Source organism: Indicator indicator, chromosome 2, assembly GCF_027791375.1.
Source record: "Indicator indicator isolate 239-I01 chromosome 2, UM_Iind_1.1, whole genome shotgun sequence".
Lineage (NCBI taxonomy): Eukaryota > Metazoa > Chordata > Aves > Piciformes > Indicatoridae > Indicator > Indicator indicator.
Window position 1 is genome coordinate 54902552 of NC_072011.1, and position 22932 is coordinate 54925483.

Genomic DNA, 22932 nt, shown 5'->3' on the forward strand with positions numbered 1-22932 from the left:
TAGCACAGACATTTAAGTCACTCAGAATTCTGGAACAGAATAAAAAACTAATAATCACCAGCAAGTTGTTCTCTGCTGTTTTTACTGCAGGACTTTCTGTCTTTCATCTTTGAAGTGGCAACTTGAAATTATGGTTAATATTTCATTAGTACCCAAGTTTTACAATAACTGTGGCAAGGTACTCCTGCCAACCTTGTGCCTTTTGTGCATAAGAAATATGTGTACTAAAGGTTAAGACCCAGACCAAACTGAACTTCATCTGTAGAGCAAAACCAGAAAGCAGTGTGAGAAAATGGTAAGGCAGATATAGGAAGCAAAAACCAGCTGCTGAACAACCTTGAATGTTAGAGCCAGTAAAACCAGGGCTAAACATCAGAAAGAATTAAAAATGATGGCATGAGTATGCATGCAGTAGGTAGAATAAAAGAAAAGAAAGAGCTCAGATTCCAAAAATGTTCATATCAAAAGATATTTGACAGTCTGTCATGCCTTTAGAATATAGTTATAGCTATTGAGCACAGAATACAGGTGTAGGTATAATCAAACTGAACTATGACTAAAGATATCAGCTAATTTTTCTTGCCACTCTCTATATAAAACCTGTTCATGAGGTGATAAATTGTCTTAGCCAGCACATGTGAGAACATCTGCATGTACATTTAAAAATTTCATTGGCATGAATTCTCTGTCACAGGAATGGGAACTTCAGTGATTTGTACATCCACAAAAAATCAGCAGAGAGAAAAATCTTAACCAGCATGCTACCAAAGATAAGTAATGTAAATAAAATAAGGGTATAAATCCACAAGACAGATAGAAAATATATTCTGTATTAATGTATTATAACTCTCTATACATTAATATCTAAGAAATATTGGTATTTAATAAGGCTAATGATATTTTGAATGTAATACAAAGTTGGGAGACAGAGTGGCAAACCCCTTTGATGTTAAATTTGTTATGTGCCAACAGTCACAGCAATTACAAATCAAACTTTCATTTTTTGAGGTGCAACAGGCCTTGGTATGGGCTTCATGTAGAAACATTTTTCCTGTAGATTAGAAAACAGTAGTCTCAGTCACCAGCTACCAGATCCCAAGCATGAACTGCAAGATTACATCTAATTTAGGCATTCAGACTAAACCTGCAAAGGCATCACTATCCATCTGCATAATCCCAGCTGAAATTTGTGGGAGTGCAGGGAAAATTCACAGTGTCTAACCCTGTACCTTGAAGTGATACAGTGGGCTCACTGTATATAACAGGTTTTCACAGCTCAATTAAAAGACTTTGTGGGATAAACGTGTTTCCTCATGACATTTCTGATGTTACTAACCACTGTGATCTGCCAGATGCTCTTTCCTCTCATTCTCAAGGGCTATGATTATGAATGGCTGTAAAAGATGCACCAGGAGAGCAGCACAAGTTCAAGTAGTGGCCTCAAGAGATCTGTCCCAAGAGAAGATCACTGTTTAGGCCAAAATAGTACAATAGTCTTATGGATCCATTCCAGCATTAGTAGTAATATTATGAAATGGCTTGCAAACCGTATGAATTTTAGAAGTTTTGGAGGTGTGGAGGCTTCAACAAAGCATCCAGATATTCTTTGGGCTTATTATAGAATCATCAAAGAATGGATTAGGTTGGAAGAGGCCTTAGGGATCATCTGCTCCAACCTCACTGCCATGGGCAGGAATACCTCTCAACTAGACTTGGCTGCTCAAGGCCTTATCCAACCTGGCCTTAAACACCTTCAGGGAGAGGGCAGCCACAGTCTCTCTGGGCAACCCGTTGCAGAGTCTCACCACCCTTGTACTGAAGAACTTCTTCCTAAGAACCAGTTTAAACCTATTCTCCTTCAGCTTAAAACCATTCCCCCTTGTCCTATCTCCAAACACCCTTATGAAAAGTCTCTCTCCAACCTTCCTGTAGGTTGCCTTCAGGTATGGAAAGGCAGCTCTAAGGTCCCCCAGGGGTCTTCTCCAGGCCAAACAACCTCAGCTCCCTCAACCTATCCCTATAGCAGAGGTGCTCCAGCCCCTGTGGTCCTCCTCTGGTCTCACTCCTACAGTTCTACGTTCTTCTTATGACAGGGACACCAGAACTCGATGCAGTGTTCACAGAATCACAGAATCAAACAGGTTGGAAGAGACCTCCAAGATCATCAAGTCCAAGTGATCACCCAAATCTAACTAATCAACTAGACCATGGCACTAAGTGCCTCATCCAGGTTTTTCTTAAACACCTCCAGGGACGTCAACCCCACCATCTCCCTGGGCAGCCCCTTCCAATTTCTTTCTGTGAAGAACTTATTTCTAAGATCAAGCCTAAACTTCCCCCTACACAGCTTGAGACTGTGGCTTCTTGTTCTGTTGCTGGGTCTTCAAGGTGGGGTCTCACAACAATGGAGTAAAGGGCCAGAGTAACCTTTATTGACCTGCCCACCTCACTTCTCTGGATGCAGCCTAGGATAAGTTATCAAAGCTCTTTTTTTAATCTCTCTGATATTTACTATACACACACGCTCACGATTCTTACCAACCAACAAACAAATCTTTCTCAGATCCTTGGCAAAAATGGTTTTAAGAGTTCCTTCATTATATCCACAGTAGATTTGTCAGAAAAAGAAATTAAAAAAGAAATTAACATATTTTGGGTTTATTGCTATTTGTGCTCACTCCGGCTTTCTGGGACTATACAATTGCAACACAGAAGCGTTGCTAGAAAAGGACAAAGGACTCTTGTGCGGAATCTGCTTTTATTTTGCTCAGCTCAATTTTGGTAGTGTTCCAAATCAATGCACTACTTTCCTTAGCTTAATTTTGTTAGTGTTCCTAATCAGTACATTACTTTCCTTAGCACAAAAATCAATTGATTTACAGAAGCTACATACGCAATCCCTTTCAATGCTTTCTTAAATCTCCAATCATGCCTAGGAATTAACAAGGCAGTCGGTTATGAGTGTTTGTTTCAGACAATCTTTCTGACTGCGCTTATAGTTCCAGGTTATTATACCTTCTTAAATAGCTCAGGCTCAACCTCTATAAAGTGTGCATAATTTTTCAACTCTTGTTGAATAAGATGTGTGTTTGTTAAGTGCTTGATAATTTTTTTATATTTCTCAGGAACTGTGACCGTTTTAATGAGCTACAAAGTGGTGAAGATTTGTGTGTTGCCCAGAGCCAAACTGTTTAATTTAGGGTTTTCCTATAACTTATGCACGGATTTGAAATATGTTCTGGGGTGTTTGTTGTTGTTTTTTGTGGGGTTGGTTGTTGGAGTTTTTTTTCCACTTCTGGCTTCACTCCTGTTAAAGCTTAGTGCTAAAGTTTCCCCAGGCAGCATTTTCCAAAACAGCTCAATTTGTTGGTGTCATAGACTTGTTCAGCACACACAAGACACATTATTCCCTATTTATTTTGAGTTCCAGTATAAACACATTTGCAGCATTAAGACCAGCTCCCTTCTACATGCCTGTGATTTCTGCTCAGTGGGTGCCAAGCTGCTTCTGTAAACCTTAGGGTGTAGCCAGAATCCACTTTGGGTGGCTTTGGAAACCCAGTCTGTCTTTCACCTCTTGTGCCTAGCAATATTAGGTAATAAAATTCATGTTTGCAGCAGCAGATTCTGTGTATTACTGCATACTTTCACTTCATCTGAAACTGGGAAAAGAAAAATGACCCTGGATTCATTTACAAAGAGATGCTTATGATGCAAATGGCATGGGAGGTCATTAATTTTGTATTAACCCTGGGACACTCCACATGAGCATGTGTCAGCAGCCATTTTTCTTTTGCTCATGTGCTCCACCCTGCCTACCAGATTGTTATAGGTCCAGCAGCAAATATTATTCAACAACTATGCAACACAGTGTGTATATTACTGTCACAAATCTAGGCAGAGTGCAGGTAAAAGGAAGCTACTGCAGATACAGCAAGCATTCTGCCTGCTGCTCTTGTCTGTGCAATCCAACTCTCTTCTCCGTGTCTAGCTGTACCACCACTAAAGCTAATCAGTTTCATTGCTGTCCTAACCACACACATCTCACTGATATTACATATGAGTTTATAAAGGAAGCTGGCAGCTCTTCCAAGTTGGTATTTTGTTGTGGGTTTTATTGCGTATTGTTGAGGAAAAAGGTAGAGCAGATTGTTTGTGTTATGCAGTGTCCACTGATATAGAGGTTGGATGTTTGCTCATTCAAAATGTTTACCATTAACACTGCATCCTGTACCCCCCAATTTGCTCTGTGACTAGCAAGCTGTGTATTACAAACACCCACTCCCCCTCCCCCCCACCTCCATTTTCTAAAATGATGAAATTATTCAGTTCTGTGTTAGATTTTGCAGGATGCTATTGGGTTGCTTATATGTTTCCTTCTTTTCATCTTTTCTGAGATACAAGTCCAAGAAGGCACAGGGCAGCATTTTAAGAGAGGTAGTACAATAATAGTAGGTTAGAAAGACGCTGAATATGTGTTAAGGTCAGTTTCAGCTGGCATGAAGAGGTCTAGGATCTGGCCTTATACTATCTAAGCACTTGAAATCTTCAAGACTTGGCTACAGACCTTGTGGGAACAAGCTTTGTTGCAAGACTTTCAGCACTGAATGCTCACACTTGGACCACAAAAGTATCCTTTTGTACAGCATTTTTGGCAATTCACGTTCTGGTTTGGGCCAGAATCGAGATATACATGAACACGGAAAATAAATTTCAAAGCAATGGAAATGTTCAAATGGAAATTGTGCTAATGTTCAGTTTGAGAGAAGACTTCTGATCATAGTTATTTTTATGTGCACTGTTTCATTCATCCGTCTTTCAGCAGTGGTCATTTCGAAATGCACTGAACTTGAATCTCCCAGGAGGGGAAAGATAATCTTGTGGTTAATGCACAGAAATAGGAGTCAGGAGTTCTGGCTTCTCAGACATCTAGAGTGATTTTAAGGCAGTTCACTTAAGCCCTGATTCAGCAAAGTATGTAAGCATGTAAGTAAATTTTAAGTACGTGAGTGGCCTTGTTAAATCCAGTAGTGCATTTGACTGCACTATATAGCTATGGAGTACTGTAAACAATTTTTGTTAGTGATGAACAAACAACTGTTATTCCTCATGCTGAAGCTTTGAAAAACAACAACAGAATGCACAGGGCAACCAAACAGTTCCCAGCACAAAGAGGAATACTGATAAATATGCAGTGCTGGACAAGCTTTGAATAGAACCCTAACGCTTTCCTTGTTTTTCCTTGGACAAAAACCTCTTGTGTCAGTTCTTCAGGCATCCCTCTGAGTTTCTGAGGGGCTTTTAACATTTTTTTAAAATTTGTTTTAATTTTTTTTATTATTATTGGTTTTTATGTAGTAACTAAATAAAGCCTGTTCAGAAGCAAAACGCCTACAAAGGAGTTGTATGGAATGGCTCTAAAGAGGTGAAAGAGCTAAAGAAACAGCTCCTTCTATGAGGAAGAGCATTTGTGTCTGGGGCCTCTTGGATAGGGTCCGGAGTTTCACAAACACCAGTCCTGATTGTCAGAACTTCCTTCTCAAAATACTGAAAATATTTTTATGTAGAAATGCATAGTAAAGCAGAGGCAGCAAGGGGGTGCATGATCCATCACTCTGCTTTATTACTCTGCTCAGGAACTGCAATGGCTGGTGTGAAATATGTTGCTTCTCCCAGCAGAATCTCTATAAAGGGGAAAATCAAAACTTATTCTACCGCCAAATAAACACACTAAAGGTTAAATAATGTTGTGCTAGCTAGTGCTACTTGCACACAGCCCACATTAAGAACTGCTGAATGGAGAGTGCCCCCCGAGACTCTAGTTATGCTTGGGTGGGGGTTAATTTGAAATGCCTCTTTAAGATGGTGTTTCATCCTTGCTTCCGACTGCGAAACAGACTACAAGCTGTGACTGAACCAACTTCACATCCCTCAGAGCCCCTCACTGCCCCTTTTGGACTAGGAGAAAGGGGTTTTGCTCATGTGCATGTCAGCACTGCTAAGATAGTGGGCGCTTAGCATGGGTCTGCAGTAGGAAAAGGTCCTTTCTTCTCCCTTTCATAGCTGGCAAAAAACTTAAACTATTTGTCTTTTGCAAGTTCTTAGAGATCCTGGCTGCAGTCCTATGCAAGAGAAAGGGCTCTAAAGATAACCTTCCTAGTCTTTGTATCGTTACCTGTATTGCAGAGGAATCTAGTTTACTTGGAGACAGACTGAAACAGTTGGGGTTGTTCAGTCTGGAGAAGAGAAGGCTCTGAGGAGAACTTACTGTGGCCTTCCAGTACCTTAAAGGGGTCTACAGGAAAGCTCTTGAGGAACCTTTTAGGATGTCAAGTAGTGACTGGACTAGGGGGAATGGAGCCAAAGTAGAAGTGGGTAGATTCAGATTGGATCTTAGGAAAAAGTTCTTCACCGTGAGGGTAGTGAGACACTGGAACAGGTTGCCCTGGGAGGTGGTAGAAGCCTCATCCCTGGAGGTCTTTAAGGCCAGGCTGGATGTGGCTCTGGGCAACCTGATCTAGTGTGAGGTGTCCCCACCCATGGCAGGGGGTTGGAGGTCTCTTCCAACCCTAACAATTCTGTGATTCTGTGACCTCTATGCCTCCTGTACTTTTTGTTTTGGTCCCACTGCCTCATGATCTATCAGAACTTCTCTATTTAGGTATTCAACAGGGAGTTTGCTTCCTGCATGGGGAGCCTGACAATAATCCTGTGTATCTTAATGTCATTACTGGTTTCTGAGACAATGCAACTTTGCCTACAGGAAAAGTTACCAGAGGGTAATGCTTTCCTTTGGATTCAACTAGCATGTGGTTCTCCATTTCACCACAGATTTCCCACATGGCTGAAAATTAGCGTAGGAAGCTCAAGAGCATCATTGGTGAGATACATGTGTTTTACACAGGTTATATTCCTTGCGTATCTGAAGCTTTATCTATGCAAAGCTTTCCTGGCCAGTGTGGACATCTTAGCACTTCCCTGTCTCCTAAGCACTGTTGGGGTTCACCAGGTAGGTCTTTTTACGCCGAAGTGGTAGGATTCAGTTGTGGAAATTCTCCATCATCCAGAACAACTCCCATCAGGTCTTATGCTAAGCTTGACTGAAAAGAATGCAAAGTCTAGATCCAGATCCTAACACTGCCTGTGTATTTAGTGCCTTGAGAAGGGACCAGAGCCTTCCAAAATCTAAATTTCTCACTTTTGTTCAATAAAACTCTCCTGGCAGGATGCAGGTTTTCCATCTTGCAAACAGAGATGACAATGATTGTCTACCTTTCTAACACTGGAGGGATTTTGCAAAGAAAAATCACTAAAATAGAATGAGACTGAGATACTGCAGTAACTGAGGCTTCACAACTATCTCAAGAATTTATTCTGAGTTTGCAAGGAAGTTATTTTGAATCTTCTCTAATCTGCTTTCAATGTTAATGGACATCAATTAAGAGGATTTAGTCTTATGTATTAGTTAGTATGATTCTGAAAAAGCCCTGAAAATTCATAATAATTTTTAAATAGCAAAATAATCCTAGAAACTGAATTAATTTGATTTATATTTGTATTCAGCTGCCGAAATATATTTCTTTCCCCATGGCTGAAGCACAAAATCAGCACACAAAAATGTTTCCATGGGGGACTCAGTAGCTTTGTTGGTCCCCAGGATCGTCATTCTCAGCATGACCAGTCTGAGGAGGTTCAAGGCTCTAATTTTGATGTTATTTTTGGAAATGGCTTGGGTTTCTGCAGTTTTGGCTTTAAGTGAGATCGGAGTCATGCTTCTCAGCCTCAGCTGCCAAGCTAAACTTTTCCCTTGGTGTGAAAGCACGTGTTTACCCATGTGCAATCTAAGCAACAACATCTTGCTGTAATTGCATTTGTAAAACTTCTTCCTAAAAATACTACCTTTTAACAGCATGCTTGGTTTTTGTTTGTCTGCACCCAAAAGGGGAAAAGGGTTAAAAAAATTTGAGTGGCATGTATTGTACACGAGTTAGTTTATTTTAGAATGAAAATAGCCCCCGGCATCAGATGCTATGATTGTTATTAATTCATTGCCTCACAGTATCTGCCTCTGTATGACTTGCTGAATTTCCACTACCCATTCATTATTGTGAATGCATTTCCAAACACATCATATAAAGCAGGCTTTAGATAGCTCACCACATTGTTATGAAAAGCAACATTGTGAAGCAATGCTGAGGAACAGTCTTTTAAAACAAATCCTCAGCACCCCCTCCCCAGCAGCACAAAGAGAATCATCAACTGACAAGAATAAATTGTTCTATGCACGTAATCTTGAATTCCTGTGAAACCATGTTTTCTGTGCTAGTATATTAAATTCTGTTGAGTGGTTTGTGAAGGCTGCTCTAATTCTGCATACCCATATTCAGAACCTAGTTACTGCATGTCTTTTGATGGAATTTAAAGTCACATTGGACTGGTCAGCCTTGTAGAAGAGCTACTAGAAAGCTAAGTTTGACCTGTTTGAATGCTAAAGTTGTGTTAAACTATTGTGCCAAATAGAAACTAACCTGAGCCCTTCCAAAAATCAAAGCACATTTCAATTGTGATCCAGGAGCAATACAGTGTAAGGTGCCTTTATGTTCCTAGTCCTGTTCATTCTTGAAAACTGACTCCAAAGCAGCTCTAACTTCTATTTGCAGGTACATAGAAATTTTTTTAATGAAGAGTAAAGCAAAGACTTGATGAAACACTGTCTCATCCAGTCACTCTTATATATTCTCTGGTCACCACTCCACACACTGCTTTGGCCATGTTGGCTGCCAAGAGATTTTCAAGTAAATGTTGAAATTGTTGCCTTTTGCTGCACGAACTTTACCTCTTAGGTTGCCCTTAAGTCAGGGACCTACAGCTCTGTTTGTGACAGTAGAAACCCAAGAAATCAGAAATTAATCAAAACCGGATTTTTATATTTCTTTAGCTCTTTGCACACTTCTAGTAGATGACTGCGCTCAGATGAAAAAGATTCTACTTTTGGCATAACCAGGAAGAAACTGTCGTTAAGTCTCACTAGAGAGACTGTTCACTAGAGAGGTTCTTCACTGAAGATTTCTACTTCCATTTTTTAGATAGGTTAGGTCTAAATAAACAATGAGGTTTGAAAGTCTTTACTTGGCCAAAATGCTCTGCTTTGATTTCTCTTTGCTACTAAGGAATACTATTAATTTTTTTTTTACTTTATTATCATCAATTGCAAGTCCATCTGTCATCCTTGTCCACTCTTTTCTCTTGTAGAGGAGCATTTGTAGAGTGTACCTTGACTAGAATTTCTAACAGCTTTTGAGCAGAAAAATCCATGTACCAGGGAGATAAATGTGTATGTTAACCTTTTCTCAGAATGCTGGCACACATCCACAGAAGCGAAAGTTCTGTATATCTGTACAAATTAGACCCCAAAATATCTCCTTGCATTTCTTAACCCATTCAAGACTCAAAAGCTGCATCTGCAGATAAAGTCTTTCATAAGTACGTTAGAACATTTTCTTACCACAGGTCACTGTATTGTTGAATTTGATTACCTAAATCTCTATAAAAATTTATGAACAGCCGTTCAGAGGCAAGTCAAAGATTTTTTTTAATTGACTAGCCTATCTTTGACAGTGGTTGAAGCAGACATAAACAATGTTATTTTCTGTTACGAGGCTTCTCAGTCTCTAGGAGCGTGTGGCTTAGGGAGCCACCTGAGTTGGAGATTCTACTGGTCTTAATAGCACTGGACCTAGTCCTAGTGAGTCTATCACTCAAAGAATCCCTTTAAAATTTTGGCTTTCACAATGTTAGGTTGTAATGAGTTCCAAAATGCAATTATATGACATGAAGAGCCATTACCTCCTTTGTGTACAAAATAAACACACCTCCTTGATGAAGATACTTCTCCAAGTATAGCATTTGACTTTGCTTGGACTCATTTTCACATATTGATTCTAACTGGCATCAGAAGATCAAGAAGACATCTTGCATCTTTGGAAGAAATGCAACAAAAATAATGTGAGCTTCTCCCTTCATTTTAAGGGCACATTCATATTTGCTTATTTAATCAGGTCTATGAGTGCTTGTACTTCTCAGACATTAGGAAATGTTCATAAGAGCTGTCAGGAAAGAAATATGTGGAATTCAGTTATTCATGAAAAAGAAGGATACATTGCTACAGGAAAGATTAAAAACAACTTGTGAAAAAACCTTTAGCAGAAACAAAAAAACGTTGGTTGGTTATACAAAGGAAAGAAAAGGGGGGAAAAAAATCTCTACTGCCCTTGATACTGAGTCATCTGTTTATTCCCAGTGTATGATGAAGATAAGTGCAGTTTCCTAAGTTTAAGTTTGGGTTGTGTTTTGAAACGCTCTGCATACCAGAAGGATTCAAGCTGGAGGTGAAGAGAAGGTGCTTCCCTCTGATTGGTATTTGTAAAGTTTTTACAGTAAAATTGCAATGATGGGAAATTCACCTGTTTTCATTTTTTATTACAAAATAAAATCTTAGACTGTATATTTCAAGTCCTTGGCTTAAGTTCATAAATCTCTTGAATGAAAGGGAGATTTATGAATCTTATGGTTTGATACAAAGTAAGCTAACTAAGTGTGAGGTCTTCTAGGTTTTGCTTTGAGACTTGGTTCTGCTTTACAGCATAATTTGTAGGTTGCAAAGTGAAATGAATCAAACCTGGTGATGGCCAAAAGTGAACCTGTCCTATAAACCTGGACCTCAAAAACCAATGTTACATTCTGTTTTGTTCAATTTTTCTTCATTACACCCCAATAACCCTATCACAGAACTGCTATGGTTTATGAAAGGGATGTGACAACACCCATCTCCCCAAAAAAGAAAACTAAGTAAATATATAGACAGAAGCAAATATATGTATAGAAGCATTAATATGACTCAGAAGAAAGCTCATTTGGTATCATTTTGGTTACATATGTTTACAAGGGATTAATTTAAACTGGAATAATTTTAGAAAGAAAGGGTTTTGACTCATTAGAGGGATGAGGGAAGATGGGAATAAACTGAGTATTTATCTTAGGAGAGTAAAAGCAGGAAGGAGATACTACTGCACTCCATGAACACTTTAAAAGGAGTAAAGCAGTGGATTCTGTATGGAACTGCTGACAAAGAAGCTAATGGCTTTAAAGTGCAAATGAATAAACATAAGCTGGAAGTGAGAAAAGGCTATTAGCTCTCTGAACAGTGAAGTGCTGCTCCTTACAGCAAAACTAGTAAGAACAGAAAGAACTTGATTAGTTTCTTGAGCAGACTGTACACCATGGCTGCTTGCAATAATACAGGGCTGAATTCACTGACCTATGGTTCTCATAAGGATTCATATTCCTGTCTTCAGATACAGTACTTGGGTTTAGATCACTGAGCTGTTAACTCTGATCCAGATTTTCAATCCAGATTTTTGGCTAGCATGGTCTTCACTGAAACCAAAGAAAATGTTTGTAAGAAAGAACTGCAGTAAAGTCAAATGCTTTGGGTTCTCAGGCACAAACAAGAACTCACCAGATAGGATCACAGGACAAGAGCTAATACAAGGAGTATCTTCATCTCTGTACAATTTTTGAACAGATGTTATTCTAACTTGATGGCATATTTCTTTTTTCTTCACTCGAGGTTTCTGGTGTATGAAAGAACACTGCTATTACACCTGAGCTTACAGAGAAAACAGTTTTCAGATGTTTTTCAATACCTGAACTTCAGGGAAGGCAGATAAAATATTTGTGAACTGGTGTCTAATTGTATCTTTAATGAGCTGAAAAGAGCACTGAATGTCAGCTTTGCAAACTTTAGGGAGGCTTGGTTACTGCTCCAAATTTTGCAGCTTGGTCCAATTTTTAGTACACATTCATATATCTTCTATTTATATTTTCTTATTCATCTTGCTCGTCAGTAAGCCTCATTTTCAGAGAATTCTCTTGATTTTTAACTAAGTCAACATTATGTTTGCCAGGCACAGCATCATTATTGAAGTAGGAATTTTACCTTGTGCCAACAAGAGTCATGGGACTTGTACTTGAAGGCAGTCTGCGAATCATCCTCATTAAAGGAATACCAGCAATTGATTCTGAGGCTCATATCATTAGATGAACAACAAAACCATATGAGAACTATTTCACCTCCTGGAAAAGGGAGGACTGCCTCTGCTCAGTGGAGAGCTGGTAATTCTGCTTCATGCTGAAGGTAGGACTTCCTGGAAGTCCCTCCCTCACTCTGTTTCTATGATTTACCATGATTAGAAATACCCAGTTTATAGTTTAAGTATTTTTAGCTTTGGCTTCAATAACTTCTCTGAAAAGGCAAATTTTCTAGGCGTCTTGAAACACAGCCTTAGGTGTGGGTTTGAAAACACAAACTGCATTGCTCTCTCTGCACAAAGTGAGTACTTAGCATGGTATCAAGGTCTTTGGACCTTTCCCTTTCTCTGTAACAAAACTCACTATGATTTCAGTGGTATTTGGCCAAGGGCCCAGTGGTAGAGTGTTGTTACATTTCAGTGATAATATATACATCCTTTGTGATTGATAAAAGCATTTGAAACACCAAAACTTTCTAATAATTAAATTATTGACTTTTTCTTTTCTCTTTTTTCTTTCTATTTTTCTTTTTTTTCTTTTCTTTTCTTTCCTTTCCTTTCTTTTCTTTTCTTTTCTTTTCTTTTCTTTTCTTTTCTTTTCTTTTCTTTTCTTTTCTTTTCTTTTCTTTTCTTTTCTTTTCTTTTCTTTTCTTTTCTTTTCTTTTCTTTTCTTTTCTTTTCTTTTCTTTTCTTTTCTTTTCTTTTCTTTTCTTTTCTTTTCTTTTCTTTTCTTTTCTTTTCTTTTCTTTTCTTTCTTTTCTTTTCTTTTCTTTTCTTTTCTTTCTTTTCTTTTCTTTTCTTTTCTTTTCTTTTCTTTTCTTTTCTTTTCTTTTCTTTTCTTTTCTTTTCTTTTCTTTTCTTTTCTTTTCTTTTCTTTTCTTTTCTTTTCTTTTCTTTTCTTTTCTTTTCTTTTCTTTTCTTTTCTTTTCTTTTCTTTTCTTTTCTTTTCTTTTCTTTTCTTTTCTTTTCTTTTCTTTTCTTTTCTTTTCTTTTCTTTTCTTTTCTTTTCTTTTCTTTTTTCTTTTCTTTTCTTTTCTTTTCTTTTCTTTTCTTTTCTTTTCTTTTCTTTTCTTTTCTTTTCTTTTCTTTTCTTTTCTTTTCTTTTCTTTTCTTTTCTTTTCTTTTCTTTTCTTTTCTTTTCTTTTCTTTTCTTTTCTTTTCTTTTTCTTTTCTTTTCTTTTCTTTTCTTTTCTTTTCTTTTCTTTTCTTTTCTTTTCTTTTCTTTTCTTTTCTTTTTTTCTTTTCTTTTCTTTTCTTTTCTTTTCTTTTCTTTTCTTTTCTTTTCTTTTCTTTTCTTTTCTTTTCTTTTCTTTTCTTTTCTTTTCTTTTCTTTTCTTTTCTTTTCTTTTCTTTATTTTCTTTTCTTTTCTTTTCTTTATTTTCTTATCTTTTCTCTTTTCTGTTCTCTTTTCTTTTCTTCCTTTCTTTTCTCTTTTCTTCTTCTCTCTCTTCTTTTCTTTTCTATTCTTTTCTTTTCTCTAATTATAAACTTCTCAGAAAGTAGGAAATAGATTTAGATTTTCCAGGGCAAAATTTTTAATTGAATTTCACATTTTATAGGAAATACATCACCAAAAAAATAGGAGCTTCCAAAACTGAATGTGGAGGTTATGAAAGGTAACCCAGAAAAAGGAGCTTGGATAAATCTGTACACAGAAAAGCTGAACTGAAATGAATGACAGTGCTTCAGCAATGAACTAGATGCTACTAAAATAAAAAAGTAAAATATGTTATTTATTTATTTATAGATACATATTACATGTCTTTTGCCATGGCTTAAATTGCACATGCTACATCTGTAGAGAGAGCTTTCTGAGACAGGAGTGAAACTGAAAAGAGCAACACCACAACCCCAGTGTCATGATGACTTTACAATCTATACAGTTAAATGGTTTATTACATTTTTCAATAAAAGGCTCAGAAAGAGTCCACTAGCTTACAATTTTCTTTGGCAAAATCTCTCTGATTTAAACACAATGAAAAGACTTGTATGGGTTCAAGAAGGGTGACAAAAGCACTGGGTTTTGCTATTATTGGAACACTATCAAATTATGTGTCCAAAACAAATGAATCTGAATGGAAGTAGTTAAAATACTGAAGTAAACCAGTCCAATTCTTTTAAAGATATTATTGCTAGCAGTATCCTCCCCCATTCGAAATCTGCGTTGGGAGATAGGGACCCACTTCAAGTAAATGAGTCACTTTTGCTTCCTAGCCAGAACAATTAAACTTCTTGTATAAAACATGACCTGAAGCCTGCCCTTCACCACATCATCCCTCCTCAAACTCCCAGAGGTCAGCTCTGACATTTAACAGCTCACAAATTCAGTTTCTTAGCTCCTGAGGCCAACTTCATGCTTTTAAAACCCAAAGCTTCGTTACCGAGTTTCATATACGCGCATGTGTCTGCTTGGGTATGTGCGAGTGCACCATACGTGCGCACACACAGGCGGAATCCACACAGCTCTGCTTCCACTCTACTCAGTGTTATCAAAGCCTCTTTTATCATTCTACAGAGGTCTCTTATTTTTGGCACAGCTGCCATGAATTGTAAATGTATATATTGTCACACCGAACACTATTTCAATTCATGGTATCACACAGTATATCAGAGGTTGGAAGGGACCTCAAGAGATCATCAGGTCCAACCCCCCTGCCAGAGCAGGATCACTTAGGGTAGTCCACACACGAGTGCATCCAGGTGGGTTTGGAAAGTCTCCAGAGAAGGAGACTCCACAACCTCCCTGGGGAGCCTGTTCCAGGGCTCAGTCACCCTCACTGTAAAGAAGTTTCTCCTCATGTTGAGGTGAAATCTTCTATGGCCTGGTTTGTACCCTTTGTTCCTTGTCTTATCACTGTGAACCACTGAAAAGAGCCTGGCCCCCTCCTCCTGACACGCACCCCTCAGATATTTATACAAATTGATCAGATCCCCTCTCAGTCTTCTCTTCTCAAGACTAAATAGCCCCAGGGATCTCAGTCTCTCTTCATAGGGGAGATGCTCAATCCCCCAGTGCCGAGATATGAGCCTGCCATAAGAAACTACACACAACAGGTGACACAAACAAGCCAAAAAAAACTCTTCATGCATTTTGCAACTTGGTACTTCTTTATTGCTGGCAGTTGAGTAGTTTTAGGTGGGTTTTGGCTTTGTTTGTTTTGTTGGGCTTTTTTTCCCCAATTGGTATTGATCTCTTGCCATATTGTGCATACAGTTCTCTAAAAAACATTATCTCATTTCTACTCCAGTTTTAAAGATTACCTCATTTGGGTTATGTACTTTTGTGTGTAGGTGTTGAGTGCTAAACACAATTCGATTTTTCACTTTTAAAAGCCCTTCTTAACAATAAGAGCTACTTAATTACTTTGATCTTCTGAGCAATTTATCACACTTTCTGTACCAGGATGCAAATAAGGTCGTGATCTGGCAAGTGCACTTTGAGGGGTCAAGAGGACAGAATTTTAAGTTATTTTTACATACTTATCCAGTAATTTCCTTACTTTTCCAGAAGGTTCCTATTTTAATAGTGACAGGACTGAAGTAATATCCTTACAGCAACAATCACAACTCGAGGTTCAGAAATCTACAACAAATAAAGGCAAATAAAACGTGTGTCTTTCTCTTATCTGTTTTAGCTCTTTCAGACTAATTCCACTGGGCATAGAAGAACAATGAAGCATTTCAGGTTCTCAATAAGGCCCCCCAAAAAATTAAAACCACAGATGAAGAGGTTTTCCCTTAGCTTGTTCTTCTAAATCAGCTTCTTGGTGATAAGGAAACTATACAGCTAAACTTCCCCAATACAAATCATTTTGGAAAACTATTTCATGATCATGACAGAAAGTAATAATTGCATATTATAAAAAATACTATCAAACAATAGGTCCAGGTTCTTTACAAAGTTTTCAAGGACTTTCTGTCTCCACACTGTTAGATTCTTAGGCTGTTAATGCATGGAAACTATCCACTGAAGCTACAAATGAATGGATTCATATTTAAGGTGCTAAAGAATGCTACCTTTATTTTTATATTTTCTGCACTGAAAACACACTTTCCTAAACAAACAAACAGCATAGCAAACCCAGCCACAATAGTGCAGTAAGCTCCATTATGTTCTCGCTAGCCAGATTTCACAAGCTGGCCACCAAGGTCCTGTAAAATTAAACCAACAGCTCATCGCAGAACTTCACAGCATGCAAGAACTTCAAGATGGAGAAGTCCAATTAGATCATCCACTCCAGCCCACCCTTCACCTCTGCCAACGATACAAACTTCCATGGTGTTCTCATTTTATGCTTGCCCAAGGAAAATGAATTTCATCTCATATAAAAGAAAGAATGTGGGGTCAAGCATTGAGACAGAGTACAAGCTGTTCTTACAATAGCCAACACAATTTTCCCAAACTCCCCTCCTTCAAATAAAAAATTTTAAAAAAAGATAAAAAATAGAAAAATAATAACCCCCCTCCAAACCCACAAAATAGTACATAACAAAAAAAGAAAACCCAAATCATCTGAGCAGCTGAACACTTCAGTAATGTGCTATTTCAGTCTATTTGTGAAAACTGCTGACATCAGCAGTGGAGTTACTCTTGTTTTTGAATGGCATGGTCTGTGACCTGTTGTTCCCTTCTTGCAGATGCAAACATGTTACAGCATTGAATTCAATGCTGTTGTTGTGCTGTCTGATGGAAAAATAAAATCTAGGAGGTTTGTTCAGTCAGCAGATTTTTAATTTTTGTTTTTTATTTATTTTAAGAAAACCAGATTTTCTGGTAAACTAGATTCTCACATGCAATATCCTGCCTCTTCTCATTTTGACAGATCTCTTTGTCACTGCTTTCCTTTTACTTCAGAATGCACTCTGAATTTTTCTGTGATCAACTAAAAGGTGAAAAAATTAATGTAAGTTGCTGTAGGAGATGTTAGATAGTTATTTTGATTGGGTGATTTCCTTTTCATTTTCTCTTTTTCATGTAGTCTTTTGAAATCTGAAGATTCAGCTTCCAGAATGTTGAAACCCCACTGCTGAATTATTTGAGACAAAAAATTGCTCAGCACCTCAGCAAACGAAAATGGTACATCTAAAGCTACACAACTCTGAGTCCCTTTTTTCTCCATGCTGGGCAAACCCACTGGATAACACTTTGAAGAATCACAGAATCACAGAATGGAAGAGGTTGGAAGGGACCTCTGGAGATCATCTAGTCCAGCCCCCTGCCCAGGCACATTCACCTAGGACTGCATCCAGGCAGGTTTTGGAAGTCTCTAGGGAAGGAGACTCCACATCCTCTCTGGACAGTCCATTCCAGTGCTCCAGCATCCTCACAGTAAAGAAGTTTTTACTTAAGTTCAGATGACACTCCCTGTGTTCAAGTTTGTATCCACTGTGCCTTGTCCTGTCACTGGGCAGCAGCGAAAAGAGACTGGCCTCATCATCTTGACACTTACCCTTAAGGAATTTGTAAACATTGATCAGATCCCCTTTCAGCCTTCTCTTCTGCAGGCTAAACAGCCCCAGGTCTCTCAGTTTTTCCTCATGAAAGAGATATTCTATTCCCTTAATCACCCTTATACCTGTTTCTTGGACTCGCTCTAGTAGTTCCTTGTCTCTCTTGGACCGGGGAGCCCAGAAGTGGACACAATACTCCAAATGAGCCCTCACTAGGGCAGAGTAGAGAAATCTGCAGGGGATACTTGACACTCTGAAAGAACAGGTATTCTCTAGGAGTATTTTCTCAAGACAGAACACTAACATGGGGTGGGATACAGTGACACCTCAAGGGACAAACCATGACTGTAGACTTACATGGTGCTGTGACTCTAAGAGGCAAGCAGTGGGGAAAAAACCTCCTAGGTTGGCACCTCCTCCTCTATGTTTAATACCACAGCCAAAGCTAGACTATAGGGTAGGTCAACAGAAATACCAGGTGGCTGAGATTAGTCCAACTTAATGCAAAACTTTATCCTTAGCATGAAGAAATATTTCTAAGACCTCCCTCACTTTTGCCACAGTGATGCTGATTAAAATGCTTATGGCAACATCAACCCTCATCTTCTATATTTTGCTTTAGAGGTAATGTATATTAATTGGAATCTGAGAGGAGTTTTCCAAGAGCTCAAGTTGTGTTCAATGAACACACACACACACACACGTTATTACAAGATACACAGTAAAAATAATTCTCTAAAAATAATGTGTTTCATATGTATGTATGTATGTTAAAAATTAGCTGTTATTTTCCATTTTTCACTGTAAAAAGCCCTCACACAACATCAGCAGGGAGTTGGTTCCTGAGTGGTGTTGTACTCCAGGGGTATATTTAAATAATTGCTCGAGTTCTGATGTAATTAATATATGTTTTACATGCTAATTAAAATTAAATAAAACTATTAAGTGTCAATTTACATTGAATACTTTTTGAACAAAATAATACTGCATTTTGGTGGTTCACTGTAGAATACAGGAAATTAACAACAACAAAAGTGTACATTCTAATGCAGGGGCTATACAGGAGAATTCTCCCAGTATAGCTCATAGAAAAGAATACTCCAAAAATGGCACAAAATTGAGCACAGGAAGTTCTATCCAAATATGAGAAAGAATTTCTTTACTCTGAGGGTGATAGAGCACTGGAACAGGCTGTCCAGGGTGATGGTGGAGTCATTCAAAACCCATTTGAATGCTGTCCTGTGAAACCTGCTCTAGATGAACCTGCTCTGGTACAGGGGTTGGACTAGACGGTCTCCAGAGGTCCCTTCCAAACCCTATCATTCTGTGATTCTGTGTAACATCCAACTGTTCTCATACCATAGAAACATGCTGCTCCTTTCCTTTGTCCCCTGAACATGGTTTTAACCTCTCACTCACGTAATTTCTCACTTCAGAAAAATAACTTCTCCTTTGTTCGAGCCAACATAATTAAACGTGGCATGGGTGTGTGATGAACAGATACAAGTTACTCACCAGGGAACAGCAAAGTTTTAGAAGTAAGAGTGTTGTGTTCTTCCCATAAAAAAAAAAAAAGAAAAGAAAAAAAGAAAAAAAGGAAAAAAAGAAAAAAAAGAAAAAAAGAAAAAAAACAGAGCAACACCCAGAAGAGCTATTTTACAGCAGAAAATGACCTTGTCAGGTAAATAGACTTTTTCCTCAAAAATTACCCAGAAAACTCTGGGTTTATTTTAAAAAAGGGAAAAAAAAATCCCAATCAAACAAACAAACAAACAACAAAAAATCCAAACAAAAGACCAAAACAAACCAACCAAACAAAAAACCCAACCCAAAACACAACAGACCAAAAACCACCACCACCATCAAAAAACCAAACCAAACCCCCCACAACAGTCAAAGCTGAAATATTATGGAAATAACTTTCATCTTTCAGAACTATCTTGATTGGTTTAAATTTCTTTTCTCCATGTCTCATGGCTCAGCAACGTTATAGACAGCAGCAGTTTTATGAAACGAGGCTTCCCATGGAGCAGACTAGGTGATTTCTCTGCACTCCATCTCTGGCAGACATCTCTAACCTGCTAAAACACATTGAGAACAGCAACATTAGTTTAAATCAAGACAGAGAATCCAAAACATTTCAAGTTTTTTTTACTGTTTCTGAATTCTAAAAGAAAATCTGCATATTTCATATTTATTCAGAATGCTTGGATTTTGACACAAAAGCATTTCTAATGGTTCTCTTTGCTTGCTTGCTTTTTTCCAGTTCTATTTGTAAGGAATTTTATGAGAGTCTTTACAAACTAAACTGAACACAAGCAAAAACCTGTAAGCATCTTTGACTCTTCATCATCCAGATTAACATGGCAGTTGTTGCCTTGTGGAGTCACACGAGGTCCTAGTGTAGTTAGAAGGGATTAGTAGGCTTGAGTAGTAATTGGTAATTAAGAACCAGTTACTATCAAATTAAAAAATATAAATGAAGAGTAGATTTCTCCTAAAATTGCCTATTTGAACAATTTGCACCATATAGCAGGTGGTGGATGTATTTGAGGTTCCATAACAAGATACTTCACAGAATTATTTCTCTTCCATTGGACTGGATCTGTAGAGTTCTTAGACAAATCAGAAGCAATAAATTTAATTATATCATAGAACAGTCTGAGTTGGAAGGGACCTTAAAGATCACCTAGTTCCAAAGCCCCTGACATGGGCAGGGGCACTTTCCACTAGACAAGGTTCTCCTAGACAAGGCCTTCTCCAACCCAGACTGGAACACCTCCAAGGAAGAGGGCATCCATACTTGGGCAATCTGTTCCAGTGTCTCTCCACCCTTACTGTGAAGAATTTCTTCCTAATAGCTAGCCTAAGTCTACCCTCCTCAAAGTCCAAGACATTCCCTCTCCTGGTAACACAACAAGCCCTTGTGAAAAGGCCCTTTATGATTTTCTTGTAGGCTGCCACACTGTCTCCCTGGAGCCTTCTCTTCTCCAGGCTGAACAGCCCCAACTCTCACAGCCTGGCCCCATAGGGGAGGTTCTCTGTCCTCTAATCATCTTCGTGGCCCGCCTCTGGATCTGCTCCAACAGTTTGATGTCCTTCTTGTGCTGGGGGTGCCAGAACTGGATGCAGCACTCAGGTGGGGTGTCACAAGAGCAGAATAGTGGGGGAAAATCATGTCACTGGTTCTGCTGGTCACGCTTTCAATGAAGCCCATCATACACTTGGCCTTCTGGGTTGAACTTACATTATGAACTTACATTATGAACCCTACATTACGGACTAAAATATGATTGACTTCCATCATGGCCAAATGATAATTATGATTTAATTATATCACCATATGTTATGTCAGTTACAAGTGGAAAAAAGGACAGGTTGCCAGCTAACATAACTTGCACGCAGCAACTGTCTGAAATTGGTGTACATTCCTTGACTTTGAAAGACATCTTTGAATTGTTGCTTTTGTGCGTCACGTATACTGACGGTGTGTTTTATGGCCCTCTTTTCTTCTAAGGCTTGAATTTTCAGGATGAAAGTTAACAGATCTGCCAAGCTCCACTGTGAAAATCCTTCCACAGATGAGTAACCAGTGGCTCTCTAAAAGTGTAAAGCTACTTGGGTATGAAGGTGAAATGACTGAACTCATTGCCAAGGGAGTTGTTTTTCTTGTAAAACATGGGGAAAGACCATCTATGGTAGAGGGTTGGAAACACAGGATATCCTTCTGAAGGGTCTACTCAGATAACAAACTTCTTAAGAAGACTTAGTTTGCAGAGCCTGCTTGGGACACCAGGGACCTTTTCTTATTTAATGCCCATAGATCCTTTAACAGTTAAAACCAATCATTAACAACATTTATTAATAACATTTATATGATTAGTTCTTGAATGGTTTATTTTCTCCAGGCACAGAAGAACTAGTTAGGATCACAGCTGCTTTATACACAGTACAAGGTATGGACTAACCAAAGACAGGCATTGCTCCCAAGATAACATGGAAAGGCATTTTAAAACTGGACAGAAGCATTCACATTTGCCGACATTGCATCATTTAACCCTTTGCAAAGTTAAACAGGGTAAAAGGACTTTCTGAAGAACAGGGGGCCATCACAAGAGAAAAAGGCTTGCACTGGACTAACAAAGCCCAGTTGAAAACAGGGCTATGCCACTTTTGAGACCTGGACTAACACCTCTTCACTACATTGCTTGGTGCTGTGTAGTGTCTTCTGCTAACTACCATGTGCCCATTTCCTGACAGAGCCACAACAAATAAAGTATGAGATGTGCGTTGCTGGTGAACAATGCTGAAAACATTTCTTTGGCAGAGACCCTTCTGTGACATATTACATGCAACTTTAAAAACCAAAGGGGAAAAAGGAAGAGAGAGAGAGAGAGGAAGGAAAATGCACCCATTTTATCCCCCTCCATTCTCCTAAGACTAGTCGTTACCATATGGGATCTTGTTTTGCAGGGCTCTGGATGAGAATCAAGGATTTTGTTTCTTCAATTTTAAGAACTTTTCATCACTTTTTCCTTCTAGCCTGAAAATGCAATCTTAAACACTTTACCAGGGAAAACTTTGGTGTTTGAAAAATAATTTTACTCTGTGCCAGCATCTGCATTTGAAATCAGTGTCAATCCTGATTCAATTCTGACTCCCACAAAGGAATATTAATTTTCACCTGAAATTGTCTTTGCTTACACATGTGGACCTATTGCACAGAGCTGAAGAAAGAGTGGGATAAATCTCCATTACTTAAGAGCATCCCTTCTGTTGTTTCTTCTTAATTCTCCAGTTTCCTCCATACTCTGTAAGGCATAAAGACAGAAAAATGTGCTCTACAAGAATATTCCTTCGACCCACAGTTAGGGTGAAAGCCACAACTCTAGATTGCTGAGCAATGAATATAGCATGTGAACTAATTAATAAGGATGGGAAGAGGTATCTCTGGTAAATTACTATTAATATGATTATTGTGCAACAGAGAAGCATGTGCAGGACCACAGTGTGTGGGAGGCTGGAACATGGTCTTTGCTCTGTTAGGTCAGCACAGCTTTGCACTGAGCTGAGTATTCTCCTGCCAGCCATCTTCAACATGTGTTGCGCCTGGATAATGCGAAAAACCACAACAACGAATCCACCCTATTGTGCAGCTCTGAAGAAGGGAGTGAGCTGAAAGTGAAACTCCCTCCTGTTCTCTGAGTGAAGAATGTACTTTAACTTCACTTCTTCTGCACTTGCCAAGAACGGATATAAAACCACCTAAGCCAAATCCTGTCCTTACCTATGGTCACTTCATACTCTACTGTTCCTGCTTCTTCCATGACCACTCGGTGTACAAGTGGTTTTGTCTGGCAAGAATTCTGCATGTTAAAGCTGCTTATATCT